Source organism: Theropithecus gelada, chromosome 17, assembly GCF_003255815.1.
Source record: "Theropithecus gelada isolate Dixy chromosome 17, Tgel_1.0, whole genome shotgun sequence".
In the NCBI taxonomy this organism is placed as follows: domain Eukaryota; kingdom Metazoa; phylum Chordata; class Mammalia; order Primates; family Cercopithecidae; genus Theropithecus; species Theropithecus gelada.
Genome location: NC_037685.1, coordinates 67,751,853 through 67,759,934, shown reverse-complemented (window position 1 = coordinate 67,759,934; position 8,082 = coordinate 67,751,853). Strand labels below are relative to the sequence as shown.

General features: G+C 42.1%; 1 protein-coding gene across 3 annotated transcripts in view; it reads left to right on the top strand.

Moving 5' to 3' along the window:
- The first annotated feature begins 620 nt into the window (after nucleotides 1-620).
- SPART (spartin) overlaps nucleotides 621-8,082 on the top strand; it is a 38,550-nt gene continuing 31,088 nt past the window's right edge. Inside the window, exon 1 of one of the 3 annotated variants that reach the window (XM_025364278.1) lies at nucleotides 621-1,273. The gene's annotated coding sequence lies outside the window, so the exon portion shown is untranslated. Of the gene's footprint in view, nucleotides 1,363-8,082 lie in introns of all 3 variants that reach the window. The other 2 variants (XM_025364276.1, XM_025364277.1) reach the window with 2 other exon arrangements.

The following is an 8,082-nucleotide window of genomic DNA, read 5'->3' as shown; positions in this document are numbered from 1 at the left end:
ACTTAGGAGAGTCACTTAACTGGTGCTAAGGCCAGGCGCGGTGGCTCACGCCTGTAATCCCAGCACTTTGGGAAACCGAGGCAGGCGGATCACTTGAGGTCAGGAGTTCGAGACCAGCCTGGCTAACTTGACGTCAAGCGTTCGAGACCAGCCTGGCCAAAATGGCGAAACCCCGTCTCTACTAAAAATACAAAAATTAGACAGGAGTGGTGGTGCACAGCTGTAATTCCAGTTTCTCTGGAGGCTGAGGCATAAGAATCACTTGAACTTGGGAAGCGGAGGTTGCAGTGAGCCGAGATCATGCCATTGCACTCCAGCTTGGGCAACAGAGTAAGACTGTCTCAAAACAAAACAAAAACACAACAACAACAAAACTGGTCCTAAATGCTCAGGGCAAGTTCATACTGCTTTTTCTTTTTTCTGTTTTTTTCCTAAGGCAGGCCTATTGAAGACTACAAGTCTGTCATCTACAATATTTTACTAACTTAAAAACACTTGTCAAGAAAGGTAAAGTATGTTCATTTTGATTTTACTCTTTGTATCCTGGAGTCAGGAACTAACAGTTTTATGATAGTGATATAGACTTTACACACACACCCAGACTAAAAACACGTGGTGCAGGCGGGCTTTTGGAAACTAACTGTGCTCTGGATACAGAAGTCACAAAGCTGAGGCTGCAGAGGCATTGAGGGGACAATCAGCCTTTGTTGTCTCTCGCGCACTGTGCTCAGCGCTCCCTCTAGCGGCTACAAGCGCTCACTGCCCACACTCTCTTCTAGTACCACCGGAGGCCTCGGTTTCGCGGGGGAGAAAGAGATTGCGCAGGCGCGGAGCAGCCGACGTGGCCGCAGGGGACTGTGCCTGGGGGGGTCTGCGCGAAACCGCTGACTCGCGAGGTTCTCTGTCGCCTGCCGCCCTCGCTCCTTTTCTCCGCTTCTAGAGTGTTACGGTGACTCTTGGGTTCGAAGGGGACGGACGTCCTCCCACCTACCATTTAGAAGGTCAGAGTGGGCAGAACCTAGGCTGAGCAGGCCGGCGACGAATCCGCTGACAAGACGCGCCCGTGGGCACTCACGTGACCTGGGCTGCGGCGGCGGCGGCGTGCTGCGGGCCCGGTGGCGGGAGCGAGGCCGACGGGGGGGGCGGCGCGGTCTCGTGACGCGGAGCGTCACGAGAGCGCGCGTCTGGGAACGACTTAGTTGCCACGGCGAGCGCGCGCGCGAGGCCTTGGGAACCTGGGGACCGGTCCCCGGCGAGCGCAGCGGCGACCCGTGTGAGGGAGCGGGAGCTGGCCAGTGCCGCGGCGGCCGCGCGGGGAGATCTCGAGGCGACGCCGGGGCGCCCGAGGTCTGGAAGGCGCAGGTGGGGCGCGGGGGAGTTCACCCCTGCGCGGTCCCCTGGGTGGGCGGGGTGGGCGCCCCAAGCCCGGCGGACTCCGCTGGGAGGCTGAGCGGGCGACGGTCACGGGACAGGGGCGGAGGGGTTCGGGGCCTCCTCCGAGTCTCAGAGATGGAACTTTCGAGGAAGGGAGCGATTTCGAGAGAGAATAGTTTGAGAAGTTGTTCTAGTCCCTTCCCCGGAACGTGGTATTTAGGGAGCCTTCGGCCTCTAACCCATGGACTGTTAGAGTGGAGGGAGTCCTTCCCGCTCGCTTCCCGTCGCGGGGTCCTTTCGGAGCATCGCTATTGATCATTCTCTTGGCCCCAACCTCGTTGTTTACTTTGGCTTCGCAGATCTCTGTGGTCTTTTGCTCTCCCGCAGCGCCCACGGCCCCGTCAAGGTTCGGCAGCCTTTCTCTGCAAGAAGGCCCACGAACAACTGCAGTTGTATTGGGATGGCTTGCGCGTGATTTTACTCTTTACAATACGTTCCTTCATGCTTCCTAGAGATTGAGCTGCGCGGAGGATCCCTCCGGCTTAATTCTGGGCATGAGAAAAGTTTCTCTTGGAATGCGCAGTTTCGTGACGCGGCATTATTGCGTGACTGTGGGGCTGACCCAGTTTTCCACTTTCTAGTTGTAAAGAAGTGCACTAGTAGTCCACCGAGGATCCCCGAGGTTGGCCTTACTGTATTCTAATTTAACGAATTTGCGTTCCAGGTTGTTACTGGCTTTGAAATGATGGCCTCATCTTTAAGAATGTAGCAATTTTTCTTTGACATTTCCGAAAGTGGGGGAAAAAGTAATAGAAGACCGCACCCATATGGAAATATTTTCTGATTCTCAGTTCTTTATCATCGTAGCCTTCGTTTCGTGGCTTTATTGGACCTGTTTGAAACAGGAAGGCTTTCTGTAATGTGGTTTCGGGTGGGCTTCACCTGTGGCACTCTCTGAACCGTCGTTGTCTGTAGTTTCCCTAACAAGCTAGAATGAGCGGGATGCTACGGAGGGAGGTGCATTCAGGTATTAGACAAGGCCCCCTCCGCTTTTTTGGTAAAGGACCAAGTAGGCATTCGATCAACTTCTGCTAGCTCCGGGGAGATAAATGCGGTATTATTAAAGACTGTTTGTAATGTTGACTGTTGAGAGTGAAGTGAAAGTGTTACTACTTTCAATGTTTATGGAATCGAACTAAATAGGTATTTTAATTCAGAATTTTACCTTTGCTCTTGGGTATTTTTTAAGACATATACACACATACATACAGTTATGGTGAAATAAATGTGTTTTATGAGAACGTTAACAAATTAGAATTTAGGTGAATTACTGGTATCTAGGAACAGATTTTGGTTTGTTGTTGAAGGCTATTACACTGGTGTAGGTACTATTTAATACATCAGATTGTCGTTTCAAAGACTTTCTCTTCTTAACTTTGAAAATTAAAGAATGTGAAATCATGTGAAAATGGTTTTTATCTTTTCAGGACCCTTGATTGACACGTAATTTTGCTTAGGAATGGAATAGGCTTTTTTAAAAGTCACCATCCTACAATCCTTATTTCTGTAAAATGTATTTTCTGAGACTGCTGAGGATATAGCAAATCCCAGTCCCAAAATAAAAATGTGATATTTTAATTTAAACCTTTTTCTTTCTGTGTTGAGATTCCCCAGAGATTAGACTGAAATTGACCTTTAGACTTATATAACCTCTGGATATCCAGGCTCTTCTCTCTGTGTAACCTTTTTTTCTCTTTAAGATGGAGATGCAGCAAGGAAGGTTATTAAGCAACCCTGTGGGATTAGCCCTCCCACTCCACCCTACACACAGACACACTCCTCTTTCTCAGTAGCCATCTTGTTCTCTCCATTGACACATTGTTTAGGAAATCTTTCATCATACTGTATGTTAAATAAGCTTAGAAATAAAGGTATACCCAAGGTAAATATTGCTTCTAGCTAAGTGCCTTCATTATGCCTCGTTTCTGCTTTCAAATGCTACCTACTGAAGATTTAAACCACATGACTTTCTACCATGGGACACTCTGGGTTTTCTTCACCCTTCCCTCACCCTGCTGACTTGTAAACATAGTAGGACTTTTAGATTTGGAATCAAACACATTTCATCTAATTTTCATTTTCATTTTTCTTTTCTTTTCTTTTTTTAAAGAGACAAGGTCTTGCTCTGTCACCCAGGCTGGCTGGAGTGCTGTGGTGCGGTCATAACTCACTGCAGCCTTGAACTTCTGGGCCCAAGCTGTTCTCCGGCCTCAGCCTGTGCAGTAGCTGGGATTACAGGCGAGAGCTCATTTAATTTTCTTGACAGATAGTCTTCTGATCCATGAACTGATTTGAATCTATCATTTACTAACCCTGTTCTTGGGCAAGCTGCTCTATATTTGTAAAACATTTTAAAAATCAGATATCAACCTCTAAGAGTGAGAATTGGATAACCTTAGAAAAGTGCCAGACACATTTAGAGAGCCTAACAAAAGATAGCAAATTTTGGTGCTTCTAAAGGCCAGAGACAGACCATGTCCATTATATCTTTGCCATATATAATAGTAGTGAGTGATTTTTAAAGCAGTACTTTTAACTTGCTTGTGAGCCCCGAAATAATTTTTGTAAAACTGTCCCTCTTGCACACTTTTGGTTAACTTAGAGCATTTTACATCATGCGTTAGTTGAAAAGGATGCAATTTCCCACATGGGATTGATATTAACATTTTAATATGTTGGTACATCAATCTTTTAACTGTATTCAGTGGAGTATCGTATCTTTGTAGTTTTATATCCATCACCATCAATTTTTAAAATACATTATATTTTACACACTTCCTTTTTGAAAAAATTTTACTTTTTTATCACCCCTACCCCACAGAATATTATCTTAAGATAATGTATTTGTATGCTTGAAAGCTTTTTATCAATCTCTGTGATACATGTCTTTAATAGCAATGTTTATATAAATTGAAACTAAGTTTAAAAATTTCCTATAACTAATTCTGTAAGTTGTAATTTTTCTTTTGGGTTGAGTTATTATAAATAGTTGATCAGAACAGCATAAACACCTGATGGATTTTAATGAAGAATAATTATTAAAAGTAGAAGTTTGCTGGAAATCTGTTTCTTAATGGAATGGTTAGTGGGAGTTGTGCCTAAATTAAAGGAGGGTCTTTGAACCCTTTGACTTATTGTTTGTTGGTAGGAAGGCTTTTCCATCCTGGGGCAGTGTACCATAGTAAGAATAGGAGTGGGTGAGAAGTATTCCTTTGTTTCGTAAAGTGGAAGATTGTGAAAGGATTAAAACTAGCATGATAACTGAACAGTGGGCATATTTTCAGGCAGTTCAGTTTAGTGAGGAATACTCATGGGAGAAAGGATCTGGAAGCCTTTTTCTTAAAATTACACATGTTGTTGGTGTATGCCCCATGGAAGACTTTATTTGTCCCCAGTTTGAAGACCATTTAGAGTGATAATTCTCAGCAGGCGACGATTTTGCTGTCCAAGGTACGTTTGGCAATGTCTGGAGACATTTTGGGTGGTCACAACTGGGATGGGGGAGGGGTGCTGCTATGGGCATCCAGTGGACAGAGATCGGGATGCTGCTAACAAAGAATTATCCAACCCAAAATGTCAACCATGCCAAGATTGAGAAACCCTGATTTAGAGGATTTGTTTAGGAATCAGACTATTTAATTCTGTCAACTAGTGCAGGGTCAGTAAACTTTTTTTGTGAAGTGCCAGATAGTAAATATTTTAGGCTTTTGGGGCCATATATGAGCTCTGTTGCACATTCTTCTTTGTTTTCATAACCTTTAAAAAATGTAAAAGTAATTCTTAATTCCAGGGTCTTTCAGAAAACAGGTGATCTAAGGCAATTAATGCTTTCAAACTTCAATTTTCTTCTCTGGAAAGAAGTACTAATAGTAATATTGCTTCAAGAATTGTTTGTAAGAATTCAGATAAACACCTAGCATACTGTCCAGCATATGTTAAGTACTCTAAATGATGCATGGGGATAGTGGTGTCCTATTGTATGTAGCACAAAAGTGGGTGCCAAGTCACAGTGTTGTTCAAGACCCTGTTCAAGTCACTTGGACAAACTTAATGATGCTGGTGAAGTTCCCAGTCAACTCACAGAAGCCTATTTAACCTCTGCTGTTTTACTCTGGGCCTCCTTGTATCCTGAGGAAGATAAAGTACAAAATGCCTGTGGTTTCTTTGGAAAGGTGTGGCAGTCTTACGACACGACAGGATAGAATTCCAGGAGAAGAGATTGTTAATTTTGATAGGGGTTGTGGGGTAGAGCAAATAGCTGGGTCTGTATATGGTCAATTGTATATGGTATTTTCTAAATTCATTACTGAATATATTCTGTTGACTACCATGAAGTTGTTGCTTGATAAGGCCGACTAGTGGCTTTTCAGGTTAGAAAGTATAGTTATATTATTAATCGGAAGCTAGACCAATTTTAATGAATGCTTTCTGTGATGCTTGTGTGATGCTTTATAGTGTAGATTGCTGCTAAAATAGTTTCATATCACTGAAATTCTTCTATCATAAGTTTTCATGAGATCACAGGAAATTAATTGCTACATCTAATAACAGTAGCCACTAGGTACATGTGAATATTGAGCACTTGCAATAGGGTTAGTTGGAATTGAAATATCTTTTCAGTGTGAAACACATACTGAGTTTTGAAGACTCCATATCAAAAAAAGAAAGCTAAAATATTTAACTGAAAGTTTTTATATTAACTACATATTGAAATCATGTTTTTGATATATTTGGATAAATAAGATACTATCATTGAAATTAATTTCACCTGTTTTTTACCTTTTTAATGTGGTTATTAGAAAATTAAAAATTACGTATGTGGCTTGCATTACAGTTCTGTTTGACATAGTTACTCTAAAGCTTCCATTTACTTTTTTTAATGTAATAGTAATTAAATTTTCTGTCATACACATAGATTTAAGAAAAATCTTACCCCTTCCTCCCAAAGTCAGCTTGTATCGTTTTTCTCACCCAATTCTTTTGGTCTTTTTGTACTCTAAACAGTGCGAATATATTGGTACTTTTTCAGTTTTAGGCATTGTCCATTAACTTCTCAGTGGGAAAGATGAAGTTTTATGTCTTTCATCCTTTGTCACATGCACATAAACTTTTTATCCATCCGTCTTCCCATCTTTTCAATATGATTGTACCATAATTTTGTTTGTATTCAGATTCATTGTATATATTATGACACCAATGAAAACTGAAACATTTAATACATTATGGTTACTTCTTATTTCTTGCTCAACATCGTTTTCCCTAGAGTTAATCCTCAGTTTTTAATTAGTACTAATGAAACCCTGAATACTCTCACGGTTGTGTAGATCTTTTTTCAGAGCTTGCGATCACATTAAGTATTCTATCAGTCTTACTTTCTTAAAACATTCTTTTCTGTTGTCTCCTACTCCACCCTGGAATGTTTGCCTGATTGTTAGCTTGGAAGCTCATCATCAGTCTTGGGATTCCTTTCATAAAACATGGTACCCAGCAAACAGGATGTAATAACTGAGCAGTCACTTGGCTGGGTTTAGAAGCTATTTTTACTCAGAATTATGAATTAAATATATAATTTCCTTCTTCTGTTTTGTTGCCTTTAAGAAGTTCCTAAGTTCCTTAGCACTTTTATGTCTCTCTTTTTTTTTTTTTTTTGTATAAGTGTTTTAAAGATGATCCTTTTGAGCCTAGTGTTCTAAAATGTCATGGTATGTTTGTTGGTGTGAAATATTTTTTCTTATTTATTTATTTATTTATTTATTTATTTTGAGACAGAGTCTCGCTCTGTTGCCCAGGCTGGAGTGCAGTGGCATAATCTCGGCTCACTGCAAGCTCCACCTCCCGGGTTCAAGCAATTCTCCTGTCTCAGCCTCCCAAGTAGCTGGGACTACAGGCCCCCGCCACCACGTCTGGCTAATTTTTTTGTATTTTTAGTAGAGACAGGGTTTCACCTTGTTAGCCAGGATGGTCTCGATCTCCTAACCTTGTGATCTGCCTACCTCGGTGTCTCCTTTTTTTCCTTATTTTTTGCCCATTGGTTTTTTTATTTACTTTTATTTGTTAGGGACGAGGTCTTGCTCTTTCAACCCAGGCTGGAGTGCAGTGGTGTGATCATAGCTCACTGCAGCCTTGAATTCCTGCGCTCAAGTGATCCTCCTGCCTCAATTCCTGAGTAGCTGGGACTACAGGCACACACCAGCACATCTGGCTAATTTTTTAATGTTTTCTTTGTAGAGGTGGTCTCATTATGTTGCCCAGGCTGATCTCAAACTCCTGGACTCAAGCAATCCGCCTGTCTCAACCTCCTAAAGTGCTGGGATTATAGGTGTCAGCCACTGCCCCCAACCTTTTGGTCGTTTTAAATCAGGAAATTCATGTTTTCCAATTCTAGGACATTCTATGAATTATTTGTTTAATTCTTTCATCCCTTATTTTTTTCTCTATTTTCTATTTCTGGGAGGTTTTTTTGTTTGTTTTTTGTTTGTTTTTTGTTTTTGATGGAGTCACGCTCTGTCCAACAGGCTGGAGTGCAGTGGTGCGATCTCGGCTCACTGCAACCTCCACCTCCTGGGTTCAAGCAATTCTCCTGTCTCAGCTTCCTGAGTAGCTGGGACTATAGGTGCAGGCCATGATGCCCAGCTAATTCTTTTGTAT